The sequence below is a fragment of the Rana temporaria genome, chromosome 9, assembly GCF_905171775.1.
Source record: "Rana temporaria chromosome 9, aRanTem1.1, whole genome shotgun sequence".
NCBI lineage: Eukaryota > Metazoa > Chordata > Amphibia > Anura > Ranidae > Rana > Rana temporaria.
Genome location: NC_053497.1, coordinates 79,073,597 through 79,098,277, shown reverse-complemented (window position 1 = coordinate 79,098,277; position 24,681 = coordinate 79,073,597).

Below are 24,681 nucleotides of genomic sequence, written 5' to 3'. Positions count from 1 at the left end.
TGGGTTAACAGCAGCCAGGCCACCACCGCAGATGACATTTTGCAACTAATGCTCCTGGAGCACTGTGTGAGGGGGGGCAGAGATTTGTCATTGTAACAGTTGTAACCACATATAAGCTCTGTGTTATACCATTAAAAGGCTGTGTTGTTCCAGCAGTAAGCTTGTCTCATGTGTGGCTATTTGGGGCGATTCCATGGACTCCTACTTGTGGAGTATTGGGTGATTTTCGTTATGGGAAGAAGGGACTGTTTGACGGGGATATCATACCAATACCGTCACAGGGTCCTTACCTCATTACCAAGGGCATTGACCTGTGTGGCGATCTCAAGCAGGATCTCATCCTTCTTGGCCTTACTGGTTGTGCCACTCTCTGCCCCATGGAGGCAAGCATCGTACCTGGACATGGCCGATATCACAATCGCCCTCTCCTGTGGGGAAAAGTTCTTCTTCCTCCTCTCCTTCCCAGATGCTGGAGCAGACATGGCTCAAAGCAAAAGTACCTACACCACAACCCAACAAACGGGTGTACTTTTGCGCTCGACAGGCGCATGTCTGGGCATATTTATGCCCTGGGCGTAGGCGGTGGGTCGGCGTATCTTAGGGGTTACGCCGGGCGTAGTTGTGAGCATGTGCAGAGGGGTGCGGGACATACGTCACGTGCACGCGCCGTTCGTTCGGCCCTTCATTTGCATGGGATCATGCCTTATTTAAATGGATCATGCCCACTTCCTTCCTACTTTGAATTACGCCGGCTTACACCTACGAATTTACGTTACGCCGGCGCAACGTGGGGAGCATTTGCTCTGAGAATATGGTGCTTGCCTCTCTAAGTTACGACGGCGTAGCGCATATGAGATGCGCTACGCCGGCATAAAGATGCGCCGATCTCTGTGAATCTGGGCCATAGAGTCTAATGCCGCGTACACACGACCATTTTTCAGGTTGTAAAAAATGACGTTCCATAAAAAACGATCATGTGTGGTCTCCAGAGCATTTTTCACAATGAAAAAAATGACAATTAAACATTTAGAACATGCGTCGTAAAAAATGGTCGTGTGTGGGCTTTAACGACGTGAAATAAAAACGTGCATGCTCAGAAGCAAGTTATGATACGGGAGCGCTCGTTCTGGTTAAACTAGAGTTCGTAATGGAGATAGCACATTCATCATGCTGTAACAGACTGAAAAGCGCGAATCGTCTTTTACTAACACAAAATCAGCTAAAGCAGCCCCAAGGGTGGCGCCATTCGAATGGAACTTCCCCTTTATAGTGCCGTTGTACGTCACCGCGCTTTGCTAGAGCATTTTTTTCACGATCGTTTGTAGGCAAGGCCAGTTTAACGATGGGGTTGAAAAAAACTTTGTTTTTTCTAGACCATTAAAATGTAATTTTTTACAACCCGAAAAAAGTCGTGTGTAAGACTACTTTCACACTGGGGCAGTGCCGGTGTTTAGAGGTTTCAATTCGGTAAACAGAGACATGACAGGTCATGAAGGAAATGGGTGTCTTCCACCCCAGATAAATGGCACAATTATAATATTATTATACACGATTTATATAGCGCCAACAGTTTATGCAGAACTTTACAATGTAGAGGGGGGACAGCACAATTACAGTACAGTTCAATACAGAAGGGACAAGAGTGGTCTGCTTGTAGAGCTTACATTCTAAAGGAAGGGGGTGGTGGTACAAAAGGTAATAGCTACGGGGAATAATTTGATGGTGGTGGCTCTGGTACAGGTGCGTGTGGGATAGGCTTCCCTAAATAAATGAGTTTTCAGGGATCTCCTAAAGGTGGAGAGGTGGCTGATCGAACAAACTGGGGCAGGGAGTTCCAGAGGATAGGAGAGGCTCTGGAGAAGTCTTGAAGGCAAGCATGGGAGGGGGTAACAAGGAAGCTAGAATGCAGGAGGTCCTGGGAGGAGGGGATGATTTGGTTGATATCTGCAGATGAGGTTGGTTATGTAGCTGGGGGCGATGTTGTGGATGGCCTTGTATGTTGTGGTTAGCATTTTGAATTTTATACGGTCGGGTAGAGGAAGCCAGTGAAGGGATTGGCAGAGAGGAGCAGCAGTCACGGATTGGTTAGTGAGGTGTATTAGTCTAGCAGCAGCAGCAGCATTCATAATAGACTGAAGGGGATAGCCTGAGTAAGGGTAGGCCATTAAGGATTGAGTTGGAGTAGTCAAGGTGGGAAATAAGCAAGGAGTGAATACGTTGCTTTGTGGTGTCATTAGTTATAAAGGGTCGAATTCTGGAGATGTCGTGGAGATTAAGGCGGCAGGATTTAGCAAGTGATTGGATGTGGGGGCTAAAGGAGAGGTCAGAGTCAAGGATTACACCCTGCACCCTGGCATGTGTGGAGGGACCAATGGTTGTTCTGTTGATATTAATGGTAAAGTTATGGGGGGGACTGGGAAGGAGTGAGTGAAAAATGTATATAGCGCAGCACATGCGAACCGAATTGCCTCTGGGCGCTGTATCCATTCCGTGAAACCCTTTGACCTCAGAAGAGATGGGTTTTAATCCGTCTCCTGAAGGCCAAGTGGTCCAACTCCAATGGTGGTTGGTAGGGCGTTCCACAGTCGAGGTCCCTGGACTGCAAACCTTTGATCTCCTTTGGACTTGTATCTGGCTTTGGGTATTTGGACACGGTTTTGATTGGTGGATCGCAGAATGCGACTGGGGTTATGAGCTTTTATTTTTTCGCATAGATATTGGGGGACGTTTCCTTGAATACACTTATGCATTAGGCAGAGTGCCTTGAAAGACATTCTGCCTTTTACCGGCAACCAGTGAAGGGATCTCAGAGAAGGAGAGATTGATTCCCATGCTTTTTGCCGGTCACTAATCGAGCGGCCGTATTTTGCACGACTTTCAGACGAGTGATTTGGTATTTGGGGAGTCCGAGGTAGAGGGCATTTGCATAGTCAAGTCTGGAATTGATAATTGTTCCTACCACTAGGGATGAGCTTCGAGTTCAAGTCATGTTCGACTCGAACATTGCCTGTTCGGCGAACAACGAACAATTATGGGTGTTAGCGGCAAATTCGAAAAGCCACGGAACACCCTGTTAAAGTCTATGGGAGAAATCTAAAGTGTTAGTTTTAAAGGCTAATATGCAATTTATTGTCCTAAAAAGTGTTTGGGGACCTGGGTCCTGTCCCAGGAAACATGTATCAATGCAAAAAAAGTTTTAAAAACTGCCATTTTTTCAGGAGCAGTGAATTTAATAATGCTAAAAGTGAAACAATAAAACTGTAATATTACTTTAAATTTCATACCTATGGGGGGGTGTATAGTCAGCATGTGAAAAAGCGCATGTTTCCCGTACATAGAACTGTCCCTGCACAAAGTGTCATTTCTGAAAGAAAAAAAAGGCACTTAAACCCAGCTTTGCGGCTCTAATGAATTGTCGACTCTGGCAATTCAGAGATGATTCATAAATAAAAAATAAAAATAAAAAGCGTGGGGGTCCCCCCAAATTCCATTAACAGGCCCTTCAGGTCTGATATGGATATTAAGGGGAACCCCGCCATCAATTTAAAAAAAAATTACGTGGGGTTCCCCACAAATATCCATACCAGACCCTTCAGGTCTGGTGTGGATTTTAAGGGGAACTCCACCCCAATTTTTTTTAAAAAAAAAGGCGTGGAGTTCCCCCAAAAATCCACACCAGACCCTTATCCGAGCACATTAACCTGGCCGACGGCAGAAAAGAGGGGGGACAGAGTGCGCCCCCCCTCTCCTGAACCGCACCAGGCCACATGCCCTCAACATGGGGAGGATGTCCCCATGTTGATGGGGACAAGGGCCTCATCCCCACAACCCTTGTCAGGTGGTTGTTGGGGTCTGCGGGCAGGGGGCTTATCAGAATCTGGAAGACCCCTTTAACAAAGGGGACCCCCAGATCCTGCCCCCCCCCCATGTGAATTGGTAATGGGGTACACTGTACCTCTACCATTTCACAAAGGAAGTGTAAAGAGTTAAAAAAAACAGACACCGTAGAAAGAATTCCTTTAATAATAAAAAAAAAAATCCAGCGGTGGAGAGGGCTTTCCCAGTGACGTACGAGGGTGCGTCAGAGGGGGCAGGGTCACGTGACAGGTGGCCGCTTCCCCTATATAAGAAATGTCAAAGCTCCAGCGCGTCATTCCGCTGGGCTGTGTCCAGCGGAGAGTGGAGATCGCCTGCTGCGCTCTGGACTGATGGATCTTCTCATCGCTGGACCGGACCGCTGATCACCTGTCGCTGGAGAGATCATCCGTCGCTGCATAGAAGACAACGTTGGAGCAGGGAGCCGCATCGAGAGTGGATTACCACCGCTGGATTTTTTTTTTATTAATAAAGGAATTTTTTCTACGGCGTCTGTGTTTTTTTAACTATTTACACTTCCTTCGTAAAATGGTAGAGGTACAGTGTACCCCATTACCAATTCACATAGGGGGGGCAGGATCTGGGGGTCCCCTTTGTTAAAGGGGTCTTCCAGATTCTGATAAGCCCCCCGCCCGCAGACCCCCACAACCACCGGGCAAGGGTTGTGGAGAGGGGGGGCGCACTCTGTCCCCCCTCTTTTCCGGCCAGGTTAACGTGCTCGGATAAGGGTCTGGTGTGAATTTTTGGGGGAACTCCACGCCATTTTAAAAAAAAAATTGGGGTGGAGTTCCCCTTAAAATCCACACCAGACCTGAAGGGTCTGGTATGAATATTTGGGGGGAACCCCATGTCATTTTTTTTTTAAATTGACGGCGGGGTTCCCCTTAATATCCATATCAGACCTGAAGGGCCTGTTAATGGAATTTGGGGGGACCCCCACGCTGTATTTTATTTTTTATGAATGAATCATCTCTGAATTGCCAGAGCCGACAATTCATTAGAGCCGCACAGCCGGTTTTAAATGCTTTTTTTTCCTTTTTAGAAATTACACTTTGTGCAGGGACAGTTCTATGTACGGGAAACATGCGCTTTTTCACATGCTGACTTTACACCCCCCCTAGGTACGAAATTTAAAGTAATATTACACTTTTATTGTTTCACTTTTAGCATTATTAAATTCACTGCTCCTGAAAAACGTCAGTTTTTAAAACTTTTTTTTGCATTGATACATGTTTCCTGGGACAGGACCCAGGTCCCCAAACACTTTTTAGGACAATAACTTGTATATTAGCCTTTAAAATTAACACTTTAGATTTCAAATGTTCGAGTCCCATGAACTTTAACGGAGTTCTAAAGTTCACACGAACATTTGGTGTGTTCGCAAGTTCTGATGCGAACCGAACAGGGGGGTGTTCGGCTCATCCTTAGTGTTGACCAAAGCGCATGATATGCGCTTAGGCTGGGGTAAGTGGGTATAATGTTTGACTGTCGATCGATTCTTAACAGTTGCATACTCCTTAGAGTTTTTATGGTGACCTCTGATAATCTTGAGGCGAATGGTTTTAAATCCCGGATGGTTTTTGCGGTATATCTCAAATTAGCCATAGTCGCAGAAACGCGGGGAAAATTATAATTGATCGGGGGGGTATTTGATGGTTGATGGGAGGAAGATTTCCAAGTGGGCCTCCACTCACTAAACCTTCCCTCCCTGTTGATCCAGAAGAAGGTGAAAAAACCCTGGCCGTACTGTGCCAATCTGCAGCGATCAGGGAAAAAAATTCCTTCCTGATCCCTCAAGGGCGATCGAGCAAAGCCTGGATAAAGTGGTGAATGGTGGGCATCCCTAGATTTAAAGCTGACGAGCTAATGGGGGGGGGGGATTGGGGTATACGCACCCCTAAGTTCAAGGTGGGAGCCAAAAACCCCAGCAATAGGACTGAGGAGGGTGAAATAGGGGCGAATTGGAAAGGGGGTCAGTGTTGTTTAGGGTGTAGCAAGATGGCCGCCGAACGGGAGCTAGGCCCGAGTCGGTGGCTGAGGTTCTGGGGGGGTGAGGTGGTAGCGATCCTCTTGGGGCACCGGGGAGATAGTGGAGGTCTGTGTGGGGGATTGGTGGTTTTAATGATGTTTAAGAGGGGGTGTCATTGATGTCCGCACGGGGACTTTCCTAGCTGCGGCCGCCACAAAAACAATTTCCGGGATTCTCCGGACCGGGGGTTGCGGTTAGCTGGAGCGGTTTCGGGGGGAGGCGTGGGGGGTTGCGGTTGGCGGGAGCAGGGGTTGCAGGGAGAGGCTGGCGGGGGTTGCGGTTGGCAGGGAGAGGCAATTTCCTCAGGCCATTGCTCCGTTCTGATGGGCCAAAGCCGCAGCTTGTCCTTAAAAGGACGGCCGCGGACTGTCCCAAAGGCGGAGGATGATGGTGGGAAAAAAACAGGCCTTACCTGTGAGGTTGCTGGGCAGGGAGGTCTGTGGGAGGAAGGGGCGGTTTAGGAAGAGGGAAGCCAAAGGGGAAGGGAGGCAGTGCTCGTCCTAGTTGTTGTATCCGGATGCTGCAGCAGAGGGCTGGGAGAACCCTGCCTAGCTGATCTGTCCCTGTACCTGGGGAGAGCCGACTCGTTGGAGAGCGTCCAGCTCTCTCTAGCCCTAAGGTGAGCAGACTCGCGTGAGAGCGTCCTGCTGCACCGCTGAGCTGGGAGGGAGGAAATATAAAATGCTCAGTTTTAGAAAGATTGCATAATAAAAGTACAGGACCAACAACTGTGTTTGTCTTTGCACGTGAGCACAGGGGGAGGGGGGGATGCCCTTTACATTTTTTATTTATTTATATATTATTGTATTTATTTATTTTCATTTTATTACTGTTTCTTTAAAAAAAGATTTTCTTGTTCATACATCATGGGACACAGAGCCTTAATTACTTAATGGATTACGTAGTCACCACAGGTGATTGGACACTGGTTAACCCAATTAGAATTGAGTGTATCTGGTACACTGTGGCAGATATGTTTGTGCACTGTACACTGTTACAGATGTTGATGTTTACTGTGAACAGGGACAGATGGTGCTTGGTACACTAGTGTGGGATGGCTGCAGCCTGTGTAATCTGTGTGTGTAGCTAAACAATAAAATAATCTACACAAATATCACTGACAGGTTGCAGCCACCCCCCCCCCCTTACTGAGCTCAGGAGGAGAGCTGACACAGAGACGCTTGCCTCTGTTTAGATTATGTGATGGGCATGATTGGACACAGCCATCACATGATCAGGAGGGCCAATTAGAGAGCCCATATCTTGATCTGTGATGTGCTGTGTCCGAAGGACACGGCCATCATGGGATCATGCCGCTGTGGGGCCAAATGTTCTGACAGAATGTATGGGTACGTCCAGTACGAATGGATAACATAGATAAAAAAAAAAGAACCCACTAGGACAGAAAAAGGAAGCTGCCATGGTTTTTGAAGGTGCATATTCCTAGGGCACCTTGACAACTGTCTTGTAACGCTACTCTCTGTCCTTAGTTTACTCGCTAGATTTAATGTCATGCTCATCAAATCAGATGCCCAAGCATGAAAAATACAACTTTCAAACTCTTTATAGATAGACCTTGAAGCAGTTCAAACTGTAATCCTATTACTATAGCTGTTTTTTTTTTTGTTTTTTTTAAACATGTAACTTTTTACATTTTGAAAACATATGTTGTTTTAGGTGTAAAGATAATGGGGGGGGGGGTGCTGCTTAAAAAATTTTCTTTTTTAGAAAAGATACTTAATCTTAAAAACAAAAATGTTATTAATGCTTTCATATATCAAATCAATTAAACTATCTGCCAGTGTAGCTGTCTTGCAGACAGTATAATTTGGTTAGACTAGGGTCACACATTTGAAAGAGCTTCATTTTTACATTTAGAACAATAAAAATATACAAAAAGTAATTGTAAGCAAAGTTTGCCCTCTCCAACCTCCCTATATCTCCTGTAATGCTTTTAAGGCATTTAGCTGCTTTATCTGAGGTGACTTAATGGATGCAAGTATCACAATTATTTTGCATTTATATATTATTCATTTTTTTTAGAGCTGTGAATAAGCAAATGGATTTCACTATATATTTCAGTCACCCACTGAAAACTCACCGATATGGCTGAGTTTTCTAAAGATAGTTTTCTCCTGTGGTTAAATGCCAGTTGTTCCTTAATTGATTTAGATATTGTGGAATTTTAATCCGATTTTTTTATTTCAAATAAAATAATGACAAAATGTATTTTATCGTGTGTGGAAATAGAACAAGAAAATTAAAAAATGCAAAGCCAAAGCTTTGAATTTAAAGGCAAACTATACATGGGCTAGTACAGAGGTATTGAATAAGGAGACCAAACAACAATTTGATACAACATTTTTATTTAACTTTGGTAAAATTGGCCACGGTGTCATCCATAAAATGTGGGGGCGGGGTTACAAAAATTTTCTCAATAAATAAATTAAATTACAAAAGGCCAAATTGGCTAAACTTAAAACTTTAAAATCAAATTAATTTCTGTCCATCCAGCAAAAGCTGGACGACTACTCCCCCCATACAGACGACCCCATGACTTATTATGACAAACTGACAGGTAAGGGTGGGCGGGCGGGCGATGCTGCTTGTCAGGAGATGTGACTGAGCAAATCGCCTCAGCCTCTCCCTTATATAGGCTCGTCCAGTGCAGGTTTTACCTCACGCGAACGGACCTATCAGAGAAGGGGGCTGCCGCAGCTGACCAATCAGAGGCTGTTACTACCCCAGAGCGCGGCAGCCCACTTCTCCCTCTGCTCTATCCCATGCAGGCTCAGCATACTGCCGTAGCCTCACATGGGCTAGTACAGAGGTATTGAATAAGGAGACCAAACAACAATTTGATACAACATTTTTATTTAACTTTGGTAAAATTGGCCACGGTGTCATCCATAAAATGTGGGGGCGGGGTTACAAAAATGTTCTCAATAAATAAATTAAATTACAAAAGGCCAAATTGGCTAAACTTAAAACTTTAAAATCAAATTAATTTCTGTCCATCCAGCAAAAGCTGGACGACTACTCCCCACCGGCCGGGGCCAACCGCGAAGCTGTTGGCCGAGGCCCCCCCACCACCGTGGCTGATTCGATCATGGACTGGATACCCATATTAAAAATGTCCAGGCCAATGCCTGACAGATGAATTTGGTCAACCCGAAACAACCCAGGCAAAAAACCCTCTAACTCGGAATGACGAAAGGAAGAGCCACCAATTGAAGGCATAAAACTATGAATCGTCCTATTTAGCCGTCTGCGGATTCTATCCACGTAGAAAAGGGTGCCATGCGGCGACCATAACAGCCTGGGAACCATCTCAGAATATACTAACACTGAACCTGGGAACATTTGAGTTATGGAATAGAGATCCCTTTTCATTTCACATAACAAGTCCCATGTGTTGAATTTACCCAAGTCATTAGCCCCCACGTGGATAACTATCACTTGGGGTTGAGGCCAGACAGAAGACAAATAAGCTAGGTGGTCTTTTAAATTGCGCCACCGCATACCTCTAACACCTGACCATAAAATTAAAAATAAATCAGGATCAAGCCCCAGGTTAGCAGAGTATGATCTGGATCCGGAGTGCTTGTAAGCCCAGAACACGTAGGAGTGACCTATGACCCAAGCGATATTCCTGGATAAATCTGAAAGAGAATCATAAAGTTAGAAGACTGGGACGAACATATAACTTATATCTATTGCTGCCCCACCTGCCCACTTTTTTAACCTTACTCTCTGAAAAACCTATAGAATCAGCTGTGGTGGCAGCGCCAATTCGGAAAGAATGGGAAGAAAATTGGTACCCAGATAAATTCAAGCGCTTCAAACAGGAGGCCAAAACAGCTGAGAACTGGTACCTAGTTAGAGAGGACAAGTCTTCATGAATAAAAAAGGAATCGTTACTCAATGGTCTGACCAAAAGATAATTACGAACATGAAACACGGGACAGATAGCCTCATTAGGAGAACTGGATAAAGAAAACCACTGGCCAACCTGAGAGGACTTTGATCTGGACAAAAACAGACGGACAGAACCGACGTCAAACTGAACATGAGAAAAACGGAGAAATGAAAAAGCGTTTCTATTTGCTGCAGTAAACTCACCTAACCGAAGGGCTCCAAAGAATGCTATAGAGAAAGCAGCCTTAAAAAGCAAAGATTCGAAATTGGATGAGCAGACATCTTGAAGGATCTGAAGAAGATCGATCAAAATGGGGATAGATATGGGACGCCTATTATCTAAAGAGGGCCTAGACTTTTTGAGGCCCTTCAAAACCTGAGTGACCTGAAAGAAAGAGGTAAGAGCAGGAAGGCCTGCAAACTTAAGGAAAAAAGAAACTCCAGCCAATATTTTACCTATGGAAGCCGGGGACAGATTAGACTGAATGAGAAAGGACAAAAAAGACAAAGCCACGTAAGAAGATACATCTAGTGGATCCAAACCCAATGGTTGACAGAAAGAGCACCATTTGTGCCATGAAAGCCTATAATCCCTCCAGGTGTTTTCCGCTACTGAAGCCTTGAGATTCCGGAATATTATTCCCAAATTAAGCCCCAGAGGAAGTCTGGGCAAGGGGTGCCATGTTGATCCGCTGATGGCGCCAACTCTCGGAATCTCTTGAACTGTGAACGAGATAAAGAATCTGCTATGTTATTTTCTTTACCTGCAATATGCTCAGCTCTCAACCATATATTACAGTTCATACAATGAAGTACAAGGAAACGCAATAACCTCAGAACGGGATCAGACTTAGAGGACAGAGTATTGATGGCAAAAAAGACACCTTTATTATCCGTATGAACTAAGATTCTACGATTCCTAAAGATGTCTTCCCACACAACCACCGACACAATCACTGGAAAGAGCTCCAACAGAACTAGATTTTGAAGTATCTCCTTCTGGAGCCAATCAGGGTGCCAGGACTGGGCGCACCAGCGCCCATCCAAGAAAGCCCCGAACCCAGCAGAGCCAGCTGCATCGGTGAAGAATTCCAACTGAGAACTATTAATAAAGTCCATTTGCCAGGCCGAGGAACCATTAAACTCATTTAAAAAAGCATCCCAAATTCTTAGATCATCCTTGATGCTTTTTGAAATTCGGAAATGAGCGTAAGGGTTCACCATACCTTTTATGGCTAACGAGAACCTGCGCGAAAATACCCTCGCCATAGGGATGACTCTGGCTGCAAAAGCAAAAAGACCCAGCAAAGATTGTGCCTCCTTTAAGCACACCTTCTTACTGACAAGAAAGGTTGCAATCATAGACTTCATTTTATGTATCTTCTGTTGTGGCAATCTGAATTCCATTCGTTCGGAGTCAACCGTGATCCCCAAAAATTCAATAACTGTCGTGGGAAAAACTGTTTTCTCCTGGGCCAGAGGCACGCCAAAGTCATGACAAACGTCAAAGAAAACCTGTAAAGCTTCCATACACACTGATGACCCCCGGGGACCTAAAAACAAGAAGTCATCTAGATAATGTAGGATAAGGCCTTGAGGGATAACGACTGACACGACCCAATGTAAGAAGGAGGAAAAAGCCTCGAAATAAAAGCATGACATAGAAAACCCCATTGGCATGCATTTATCAAAATAATATTTATTCAAAAATTGAAAACCCAAAGAATTGAAGCCTTGTGGATGCACGGGAAGAAGGCGGAAAGCCGACTTAATATCAGCCTTTGCTAGCACAGCCCCTTGCCCTGCTTGCCTCAAAAGACACAAAGCCTCATCAAATGAGGCGTAGCAGACTGGAGCCTCCACAGAGGCAACTTCGTCATTGAGTGACGAATGCGGTGGGTAAGATAGGTGGTGGATCAGTCTGAACGCACCCAGCTCTTTCTTGGGTACGATGCCCAAAGGGGACAACCGGAAATTAGAGAATGGCGGGTCATTAAAGGGGCCAGCCACCCTACCCTCAGACAATTCTTTGCAAATTTTCTCAAGCACTAAGTTAGAGTGCATGGATACCGATAGTAAATTTTTAACTGGTGTACACCCTGAACCAGTAAAGGATGGCACTAAGAAACCATTGGCAAAACCTTCAGTTAGCAGAGCCGCCATCCTGTGGTCTGGATAGCGCTCGAGCCATGGGCGCATTCTTGCCAGGCTCACCGGAGTCGGGGCCTTTCCCATGTGTGTCCTTGGGTCCTGAATGAGAGGAACTAGCGGCAGCTTTACGAAAACATCTGCTCGCCGCGTGAGTACCGCCACAATAAGAACACTCATGTTTGTATCTACAATTCAATAAGAATTTACATTGACCCTCATTGAATGCAAAGCATACACCCTTCCTGACTGGACTCTGACCATTTGAAGCGGGGCGAGGGGTGAACTGGGGCCTAGGTGGCAGCATAAGGTTTAACCATAAACCAACGTCCTTAGCCCCCCAATGCAGCGATGGGTGCACAGCTAGTTTTTGACGGAAATTCTCGTCATATGAGAACCATGCGGAGCCGCCAAAGTGGCGAAAGGCCTCCGCAATAATATCCAGGTGTTGGAATAAACCTGAGCACTTCCCCGGGAAGCGTTCTCCCATAACTGCTGAATAGATACAGAACGCTTGCAGCCAGTTTTGAAATGTCTTAGGAACCGCTCTCCTCCTATCTTCCTCTGTTCTTTCGCTGGACTGCCTGTCAGATTTAGCCAAAAACTCCTTAGAAGCAGGGAGAAGTGATAATATATCGAGATATTCACCCCTCCAAATTTTTTCTTTGACTGACTTAGACAGATGAAAACCCAGCGGGGATAAACTGCAAGGGAGGGGTTCCTTAAAGGAAGACTCGCTGACCATAGCAGCCGAGGATCTGAGGGGTAAAGTATTATTAACAGCAGGACACCTCACACTCGATCTGACAGTAACATCCTTATTTAGCAGAGAGGGATGACCAGCCTCATGCCACACCACACCAACCTCCTCCATATCAATAGCATTATCGCTATTTCCAGCACCAGTCTCCTGTGCACTCTGACTTACTGTGCATGCCTGAGTACTCAGACTCTCACCTGGTTGCACATACATATTTACATTTTGTGAGGTAAAATCTGCATCATGTATACCTTTGAACTGCTGCACAATGACAGACAAAGATTCAATTAGACTAGAAAATGCAGATAACTGGTTAACATTACTGAAAACAACTTCAGGTAAAACATGCTCACCCAAGTCCCCAGGAGGGGGGGAAGAGGCAGCGCTGCTCCCTTGCTGGCAAGAAGCACCTCTTGTTGCAGCTCCCTCAGCTTGAGGAGCTAAATTATTGGTCTTACATTTCTTTTTTCTTCCAGGCTGTTTCCTGGGGGCGCCCACGCTCATCTCTGGTACTGCAGCTGGGCTGACAGATAAAACAGAGCCACTCTCCTCAGACAGGCAACGCTTCAGCCACTCTTCACCTCCCCTGCTCTCCGCCTTCTCTAGGAGTCTACATAAGAGCTCCTCACGGCTGTCCTGCACAGCGCGCTTCATCCTGAGAGAGAGGGAGAGGCGGGCGATGCTGCTTGTCAGGAGATGTGACTGAGCAAATCGCCTCAGCCTCTCCCTTATATAGGCTCGTCCAGTGCAGGTTTTACCTCACGCGAACGGACCTATCAGAGAAGGGGGCTGCCGCAGCTGACCAATCAGAGGCTGTTACTACCCCAGAGCGCGGCAGCCCACTTCTCCCTCTGCTCTATCCCATGCAGGCTCAGCATACTGCCGTAGCCTCACATTATGTAAGCCAATTTTCGATTTCTTGTTAGTCAATATGTTATTTTATATATTACTACTACTATATATGAACTACCGTTCAGCTGTAGTTTAAAGAGACCCTGTTGCCAGACCATTTATTTCAACAAAAAGCTTCCCATAAGATTATATTTGCATATAACATAGTTTATGCCCATTATATACACCTATAAAATCCTCCCTTGTGTAGATATCCAAAACCCTGAGACTGCAGCTGGCAGTCACCATTTAGGATGTGATGTCAGCAGCCCCAGCAGAATCAGAGCTGTTACTCGAGTTTTACACACTATAGTATTTCTTCTTTGTTTATTCCTCAAGTGCTACAAAAAGGTTATGATGGAGGGTGAGAGGAGGGATGGAAATGCTGGGTCAGCATAGATAGTAACTAGATACTCTCAGAAGAGAAGACTATGATATGCAAAGAGGGAAGGGGCTGTACTAAGTGATTGATTCTCGGAGTAGTTACATTTTCTAGCAAGTTCAAAGACACATTACAAAAGAATGAAAAATAATTAATGGAATTAAAAAAGCACAGCAAATGAGCACTTAAAGTTTTTTTGTTTTTGCTTTTATTTGTATTTCTTTTAATTAGTATTATAAGGATGTTGCTAATCCCATTATGTCTTATAAATATGTTCACTTTTAGCAAATAGACTGTAAACAACATAGCATTTACACTGCTGATTTTAATTTTTTTTTTATGAATACTTGTTAATCAGTGAAGCAAATCACAGTCATGTCTGTTTCCCTCAATGATGGCTCATCTGCTTATCAAGGGCAATGGGAGGGGATGTGTTCAGTGAGAATTTGCAGTACAGTAAAATGTACTTTATATAACCCTGTATAGCCAATGAGTGATCAACTGATCAGTGTACCTGCCTGCTGCCAGTACCATGTGATCACTGTGACCAATCACAGCAGATCACATGACAACTCTACACAATAGATGTCTTTCTTTCATGCCATTCATTGTGTATAATTGTAAAACAAGTAAAAAAGGCGCAGTGCACAGGTACCTCAGTAATTTTTGTAGTACCCAATAGTCCAGGGCCAGGGGTAAGAGATGTGTATATAAACATATGCACACATAAAACAAATATGTCAATCGGCCAGTCAGGGCAGCCACCAAAGAAACCAGAAGCGAAGTTCCAGTGTGCTAAAGTAAAAACAAGGAAACAGGGGCGCCTCTGAATATATATATATCATATAAGCATTTATTTAAAACAGCAATATCCACTCACATGGGGGATTTTAGTGTTGAGTACGAGTCAGTTGCTAGACTGAAAAGATGGAAGCTGCAGATCACCGCAGGTTCCGCATTGCTGGCACCACATAAAATCTAAATGGGGATGGATGAGTAGGGATGGTTGAACACAGCAGGACAGGATCTTCTTCAGATGTCCAGACTCTTCCAGTGTGGAAGGGACACGGCGGAGTATCTGGAGCCAAAACGAGGCTTGAGCAGCAAAACACTGCTTGCTGTTTAAGCCTCGTTTTGGCTCCAGATACACGTCTGTGTTACTTCTACACTGCAGAAGCCAGACGTTCCTTATGCAGACACCGTCTGTCCTTATCCCCCTCACCTATTGAAAGTTAAACCCATATACTTACCAGAGGGACTTCTTTTTATCCCCACCTGAATAAGAAAAAGAGTCTGGACATCTGAAGAAGATCCTGCCCTGCCCTGCCGTGTTCAACCATCACTACTCATCCATTCCCATTTGGATTCGATGTCGTGCCAGCAATACAGACTTGCGGTGATCTGCAGCTTTCATCTCTTCAGTCTAGCAACAGACTCGTACTCAACACTACAATCCCCCATGTGAGTGGATATTGCCGTTTTAAATAAATGCTTATATGATATATATTCAGAGGCGCCCCTGTTTCCTTATTGTGTATAATTGTGCTGCTAGCTGTTATGTGTCACAGTGATCACAGGGTACAGGCAGGGCCAATCACAGCCCATCTGTACCATGTGATTAGCTGTGGCCAATCACAGCTAATCGCAATAATAAACACTGAATGATTCAGTTTAAGTCAGTAATACTGGTTGCTTAATCTTGTCACAGTGTGTTAAAAAAAATTTGTAAAAAAAAAAATGTACATACTGCCACCAGTCAGTGTCTCTGATTGCTGCCACACCAGTTATATTTCTTGGCCTACATGCATATTTTCCTTCACTAACCTCCCTAGTAGACATGTGCAATTCGTTCTGTTTCTAATTCGTTTTTTTACGAAAATTCGGAAATTCGTGAATTACGAATTTTCGTATTTACGAATTGAAAAATTCGAAAATTGAAAAATTCGAAAATTGAAAAATTGAAAAATTGAAAAATTCGAAAATTCGAAAATTCGAAAATTGAAAAATTTGTAAAATTGAAAAATTCGAAACTTGAAAAATTCGAAAATTCGAAACTTGAAAAATTCGAAAATTCGAAACTTGAAAAATTCGAAAATTGAAAAATTCGAAAATTGAAAAATTCGAAAATTGAAAAATTGGAAAATTGAAAAATTGGAAAATTGAAAAATTCGAAAATTGAAAAATTGGAAAATTGAAAAATTCGAAAATTGAAAAATTCGAAAATTCGAAAATTCGAAAATTCGAAACTTGAAAAATTCGAAAATTCGAAACTTGAAAAATTCGAAAATTGAAAAATTCGAAAATTGAAAAATTCGAAAATTCGAAAATTGAAAAATTGAAAAATTCGAAAATTCGAAAATTGAAAAATTCGTAAAATTGAAAAATTCGAAATTGGAAAAATTCGAAAATTGAAAAATTCGAAAATTGAAAAATTGAAAAATTCGAAAATTCGAAAATTCGAAAATTGAAAAATTCGTAAAATTGAAAAATTCGAAAATTGAAAAATTCGAAAATTGAAAAATTCGAAAATTGAAAAATTCGAAAATTGAAAAATTGAAAAATTCGAAAATTGAAAAATTGAAAAATTCGAAAATTGAAAAATTCGAAAATTCGAAAATGAAAAATTCGTAAAATTGAAAAATTCGAAAATTGAAAAATTCGAAAATTTTAAAATTCGAAAATTGAAAAATTCGAAACTTGAAAAAATCGAAAATTCAAAAATTGAAAAATTCGAAAATTGAAAAATTCGAAACTTGAAAAATTCGAAAATTCGAAAATTGAAAAATTCGAAAATTGAAAAATTCGAAACTTGAAAAATTCGAAAATTCGAAAATTGAAAAATTCGAAAATTCGAAAATTAAAAAAATTCGAAAATTGAAAAATTCGAAAATTGAAAATTGAAAAATTGAAAAATTCGAAAATTCGAAAATTGAAAAATTTGTAAAATTGAAAAATTCGAAACTTGAAAAATTCGAAAATTCGAAACTTGAAAAATTCGAAAATTCGAAACTTGAAAAATTCGAAAATTGAAAAATTCGAAAATTGAAAAATTCGAAAATTGAAAAATTGGAAAATTGAAAAATTGGAAAATTGAAAAATTCGAAAATTGAAAAATTGGAAAATTGAAAAATTCGAAAATTGAAAAATTCGAAAATTCGAAAATTCGAAAATTCGAAAATTCGAAACTTGAAAAATTCGAAAATTCGAAACTTGAAAAATTCGAAAATTGAAAAATTCGAAAATTGAAAAATTCGAAAATTCGAAAATTGAAAAATTGAAAAATTCGAAAATTCGAAAATTGAAAAATTCGTAAAATTGAAAAATTCGAAATTGGAAAAATTCGAAAATTGAAAAATTCGAAAATTGAAAAATTGAAAAATTCGAAAATTCGAAAATTCGAAACTTGAAAAATTCGAAAATTGAAAAATTCGAAAATTCGAAAATTGAAAAATTGAAAAATTCGAAAATTCGAAAATTGAAAAATTCGTAAAATTGAAAAATTCGAAATTGGAAAAATTCGAAAATTGAAAAATTCGAAAATTGAAAAATTGAAAAATTCGAAAATTCGAAAATTCGAAAATTGAAAAATTCGTAAAATTGAAAAATTCGAAAATTGAAAAATTCGAAAATTGAAAAATTCGAAAATTGAAAAATTACAAAATTGAAAAATTCGAAAATTGAAAAATTCGAAAATTGAAAAATTGAAAAATTCGAAAATTGAAAAATTGAAAAATTGAAAAATTGAAAAATTCGAAAATTCGAAAATTCGAAAATTGAAAAATTGAAAAATTGAAAAATTGAAAAATTCGAAAATTCGAAAATTGAAAAATTCGAAAATTGAAAAATTCGAAAATTGAAAAATTCGAAAATTGAAAAATTCGAAAATTGAAAAATTCGAAAATTGAAAAATTCGAAAATTCGAAAATTGAAAAATTCGAAAATTGAAAAATTCGAAACTTGAAAAATTCGAAAATTCGAAACTTGAAAAATTCGAAAATTCGAAACTTGAAAAATTTGAAAATTCGAAAATTGAAAAATTCGAAAATTGAAAAATTCGAAAATTCGAAACTTGAAAAATTCGAAAATTCGAAAATTGAAAAATTCGAAAATTGAAAAATTCGAAAATTGAAAAATTGAAAAATTCGAAAATTCGAAAATTGAAAAATTCGTAAAATTGAAAAATTCGAAAATTGAAAAATTCGAAAATTGAAAAATTGGAAAATTGAAAAATTGGAAAATTGAAAAATTCGAAAATTGAAAAATTGGAAAATTGAAAAATTCGAAAATTGAAAAATTCGAAAATTCGAAAATTCGAAACTTGAAAAATTCGAAAATTCGAAACTTGAAAAATTCGAAAATTGAAAAATTCGAAAATTCGAAAATTGAAAAATTGAAAAATTCGAAAATTCGAAAATTGAAAAATTCGTAAAATTGAAAAATTCGAAATTGGAAAAATTCGAAAATTGAAAAATTCGAAAATTGAAAAATTGAAAAATTCGAAAATTCGAAAATTCGAAAATTGAAAAATTCGTAAAATTGAAAAATTCGAAAATTGAAAAATTCGAAAATTGAAAAATTCGAAAATTGAAAAATTCGAAAATTGAAAAATTCGAAAATTGAAAAATTGAAAAATTGAAAAATTGAAAAATTCGAAAATTCGAAAATTCGAAAATTGAAAAATTGAAAAATTGAAAAATTGAAAAATTCGAAAATTCGAAAATTGAAAAATTCGAAAATTGAAAAATTCGAAAATTGAAAAATTCGAAAATTGAAAAATTGAAAAATTCGAAAATTGAAAAATTCGAAAATTCGAAAATTGAAAAATTCGAAAATTGAAAAATTCGAAACTTGAAAAATTCGAAAATTCGAAACTTGAAAAATTCGAAAATTCGAAACTTGAAAAATTTGAAAATTCGAAAATTGAAAAATTCGAAAATTGAAAAATTCGAAAATTCGAAACTTGAAAAATTCGAAAATTCGAAAATTGAAAAATTCGAAAATTGAAAAATTCGAAAATTGAAAAATTGAAAAATTCGAAAATTCGAAAATTGAAAAATTCGTAAAATTGAAAAATTCGAAATTGGAAAAATTCGAAAATTGAAAAATTCGAAAATTGAAAAATTCGTAAATTGAAAAATTCGAAAATTGAAAAATTCGAAAATTCGAAAATGAAAAATTCGTAAAATTGAAAAATTCGAAAATTGAAAAATTCGAAAATTTTAAAATTCGAAAATTGAAAAATTCGAAACTTGAAAAAATCGAAAATTCAAAAATTGAAAAATTCGAAAATTGAAAAATTCGAAAATTCGAAAATTGAAAAATTCGAAAATTGAAAAATTCGAAACTTGAAAAATTCGAAAATTCGAAAATTGAAAAATTCGAAAATTCGAAAATTAAAAAAATTCGAAAATTGAAAAATTCGAAAATTGAAAAATTCGAACATTGAAAAATTCGAACATTGAAAAATTCGAAAATTGAAAAATCGAAATGTCAAAAATCGAAATTTTTCGAAAATTGAAAAATTCGAAAATTGAAAAATTCGAAATTTCGAAAATTGGAAAATTCGAAATTCAAAAATTGAAAAAATCGAAAACTGAAAAATGCGAAATACTAAATTACGAAAATACGAAATTTTGAAATTTCGAAAATACAAAATTTCGAAATTACGAAAATTGAAAAAATTCGAAATTTTTAAATGGAAAAATTCGAAATTCGAAAATTGAAAAATTCGAAATTCTAAATTTCGAAAATTTCGAAAATTCGTAAATTTCCGAAAATTCTTTTATTTTTCCGTTTCATTCGTTTTTTTCGTTTCATTCGTTTTTTCCGTTTTTTTTGCTTTTTCGGAAATCCGAAAATTTCCCGAATTTACGAAAAAAGCAAAAAAACGAAAAAAAAATATTTTTTTCAAAATTTACGAATTTCCGAAAAAATAAAAAAAACGAATGAAACAAAAACGGAAAAAAATTATTTTTCGAATTTCCCGAATTTACGAAAAAATAAAAAAAAACGAAAATAACATAAACGAAATAAACGAATTTTTTGGCAGTGCACATGTCTACTCCCTAGCATGCTACCCTGGGCCCATATACACCTAGCTTAGTAACTTAACAGTTTTTTTTATGCTTAATTTTTATGTTTACCCTAAACACCCCCTAAAATGTGTCACAATCTTATTGTTGTCCTCAAATTCATGTAGAGTGCAAGAGTCAATTTTTTTGGGTGCGCAAACTCTTTTGTAACCCTCCCTCCCACCCCAAAATGCTGAGGCAACCGATGCAACTACTCTATCTGCTGACTTTGCAAAACCCAAACACAGTATACCTCTTTTGTGGTCAGATTTCAGCATGAATTCTCCAAAGCATGTGATGTAAGGGTCTGTCTGATTACCTTCAAATTGCACAGTATTTTTGGTCTCCTATTATCTTGTTAATGGTAAATTATGTATGTCAAAATGTGCTTCTATTTGGACAGTGTGTATTCTTATTTTTGGATTATGACACTTCTTACCTGTCCACTGGGCTGCCAATCTTGAAAATACGGAGGGGCTGGCCAAATTATCCAAAATGTTTTATGCATTTAGCTCTCATGGAAGTGGAGAGGGTTACCTGTCCAAAACATTTACCTATTCAACCCCCCCAACCATAACATTTTTAGAATGTGCCACCAGAGGGGGTGAGTAATCATATAAGTTGAATTGACACTTTTATTTTTAAATACTCATTTAAATGTTAAATACTTTTATGTTGCCCAAGAATGTTTGTGTCAAATATGCTTGCAATTTTATGTGCACAAGTAGTATTTTTTTTGCCTTGTTGTCTTCAAACCCCCAGCAATGGCATGATGTGGCAGCCCAGTTTGCGAATTTGTGGAATTTCCCCAACTGTGGTGGTGCCATTGATGGGAAGCATGTAAGGATTGTCCCACCACCCAACTCAGGATTGTATTTCTTCAATTACAAAGGCTTTTGCAGCATAGTTATGCTTGCTGTAGTGTCTGAAACATATGAGTTCCTGTACCTGGACATGGGGAACAATGGCTGCCACGCGGATGGAGGTGTCATGATGCATACCGAATTCTACCATTGGCTACAGAATGGCACCTTACATTTGCCACATGCTCAGGACAATGTTGAGGGCCCCAATTTTGTTTTTGTGGCAGATGAGGCCTTTGCTCTGGGGGAACATCTTCTAAAGCCCTTTCCTATGAGGAACCTCACCCCAAAGCAACACATTTTTAATTATTGGCTCACTCCTGCCAAAAGGGTGGTGGAAAACGCCTTTGGCATCCTCTCCAGTCGCTTTAGGCTGATTTTAACCTCCATAAACGTGGCCAAGTATAAAATAAACCATGTTGTGTTGTGCTGCTGAATCCTCCACAATTTTTTTTAAGGAGGAATGCTAACAGCTACATTGCCTCAGGGCAAACAGATGTTGACCCATTCTGTTTTACACCCAGCTGAAGAGGCTGTGATGTCAGCTCTAGAAAGTGGGCATGCTGTTTTGCCCTCCCAGAATGTCTATCTTGTCCGTGAACAATATATGGACTACTTTGTGGTTAGAGGGGCAGTGGTTTGGCAGCAAACTGTAGTTAATCATGATTAAATCTTTGAATTGTTCATAAACTACTATTTCATTTGAACTACTGTTTTCCTTTAAATGAAGGTTTAACTGAAGCAATTTGATAAAACCTTTTAGACATTTTTTTATTCATTTGAATTTGTACTGTCAGAGTTTTGACTGAACCATTTTATTCTTTTGCAAACCAATGCTGTCCTGTGCCAGTTTTGGCAACAACTGGATTTCAAACCTGATTCTATTTACCTCTTATTTTTTTCTAATTTCACATTTCCTGTCATTTACTGCTGAAATGGCTTGAGACATTTATAATAATAATATTCCTTTCATTTAAAAAGGTGCTACTACAATACACGCCAAGACATTTGTCCCCTGCAATAATGTCTTATTGAAGGCGATACTTGATTTATTAGACTGCAGTGGGAAAAAGAGCTTACCAAAAGCAGTCAGTGTTTGAATAACAGACCTATCAATCATGTCTTTGCACAACAAACAGCACACTCGATTCTCTTTTTAGAACGTTTCACTGCTGCTGGGTGAAGCTTGGGGGTATTGTTTTAATGTCTCATTTTTGTGTATTCTGTGCCAGATGCCAGAGTAAGGGAACTGATTGAATCTATCAGCTCCATGCAGCTTTTTAATTTATTATAATGGGGAATGATATGTGAATAGAACGAAATACATTAAATAATGCAAACTAAACATGAATGTGTAGTGAATTGCAATATTTGATGGAATCGTTCTTGGCAATGCTCAAAAGATTTTGTTTCCAAGTGATATAAAAAAGGTCTAGATGTTTGAAAAGTCAAATCTCTTTATACAGGTATGCAAATCAAAGTTAGTAAAATTCTACACTGAGAAATAATTTTGCTTCACAATGAAATGCTAAGTTCAATGTTTTGTTTTTCTAAATTCCAGATTCCCTGTGTACCAATATACCATTAAAGGGGTTGTAAAGGTTTGTTTTTTATTTTCTAAATAGGTCACTTTAAGCTAGTGCATTGTTGGTTCACCTACCTTTTCCTTCGATTTCCCTTCCAAATATTTTTTTTCTTTGTTTTCTTTGTCTGAATTTCTCACTTCCTGTTCCTCCTCAGTAAGGTGTTTAGTAAGCTGTTCTAAATGACTTTCCACCACTCGGATGATGGTGGAAAGCTTACTGAGGAGAAACAGGAAGTGAGAAATTCAAACAAAGAAAAAAAAATGTTTAGAAGGGAAATCGAAGAAAAAGGTAAGTGAACCAACAATGCACGAGTCTAAAGGAACCTATTTAGAAAATAAAAGACAAACCTTTACAACCGCTTTAATGTACCTCTGTTGCAGAAAATAAAAATCTTTCTTTATCTTTTAGGACCTCAGTCGCTCCTATATAAAACTCCTTCATTACTTCCTACTACCTGTCCTGGTAATTGGTATTTGGGATGGGAAGTACACCTGTAGTTTAGCAGCTGACCTTTTGCATTCTATGTGATGGATCAGAACACAATAGTCTAAGTTGGTGAAGTAAAATTAGAAAAATATATACATAAAAACTATTTTTCAGAAATAAAAAAATGATAATGGGCATGTGCGTATGTATTCACCCCTTTGTTATGAAGCCCATAAAAAGCTTTGGTGCAACCAATTACCTTCAGAAGTCACATAATTAGTGAAATGATGACCACACGTGTGCAATCTAAGTGTCACATGATCTGTAATTTCATATACACACCTTTTTGAAAGGCCCCAGAGGCTGCAACACCTAAGCAAGAGGCACCACTAACCAAACACTGCCATGAAGACCAAGTAACTCTCCAAATAAGTAAGGGACAATGTTGTTGAGAAGTACAAGTCAGGGTTAGGTTATAAAAAATTATTCAAATTTTTATGATCCCTAGGAGCACCATAAAATCTGTCATAACCAAATGAAAAGAACGTGGCACAACAGCAAACCTGCCAAAAGACGGCCTCACACCAAAACTCACAGACCGGGCAAGGAGGGCATTAATCCAAGAGGCAGCACAGAGACCTAAGGTAACCCTGCAAGAGCTACAGAGTTCCACAGAAGAGACTGGAAGGACAATAAGTTGTACGCTCCATAGAGTTGTGCTTTACGGCAGAGTGGCCAGAAGAAAGCCATTACTTTCAGCAAAAAAACAAAATGGCACATTTTGAATTTGCGAAAAGGCATGTGGGAGACTCCCAAAATGCATGGAGGAAGGTGCTCTGGTCTGATGAGACTAACATTTAACTTTTTGGATATCAAAGGAAACGCTATGTCTGGCGCAAACCCAACATATCACATTACCCAAAGAACACCATCCCCACAGTGAAACATGGTGGTGGCAGCATCATGCTGTGGGGATGTTTTTCAGCAGTCGGGACCTATACCACTCTGTGTAATTTTAGGCAAGGACAGAGGTTCACCTTCCAGCAGGACAATGACCCCACACACACTGCTAAAGCAAAACTTGAGTGGTTTAAGGGGAAACATGTAAATGTGTTGGAATGGCCTAGTCAAAGCCCAGACCTCAATCCAATAGAAAATCTGTGGTCAGCTTTAAAGATTGCTGTTCACAAGTGCAAACCATCCAACTTGAAGGAGCTGGAGCAGTTTTGCAAGGAGGAATGGGCACAAATCCCAGTGGTAAGATGTGGCAAGCCCATAGAGACTTATCCAAAGTGACTTGGAGCTGTGATAGCTTCACATAGCATAGCCCTATTTGTTGTTTGCCTCATAATAAAAAAAAAATCTTCAAAGTTGTGGGCATTTTCTGTAAATTAAATGATGCAAATCCTCAAACAATCCATGTTAATTCCAGGTTGTGAGGCAACAAAACATGAAAAAAGCCAAGGGGAGTGAATACTTTTGCAAGGCACTGTAAATGTATTAGTCTAAGGGCCTATCTGAGTGGATACAGAGTAATTGGATAGATAACTATTATATAACTATTACAGTGTAAATAGTTTTAATAAATTCAACGGAGATTGTACTAAGCTTGTACAATAGAATTGTATAGTGTATGGTCACCGTTATACACCTTTAATGAATTAGCTGCACATTAATTGTTAACAGCACCCCAAATGTGGAAGCAAAAGCGCATTTTGTGGAGTTAAAAAA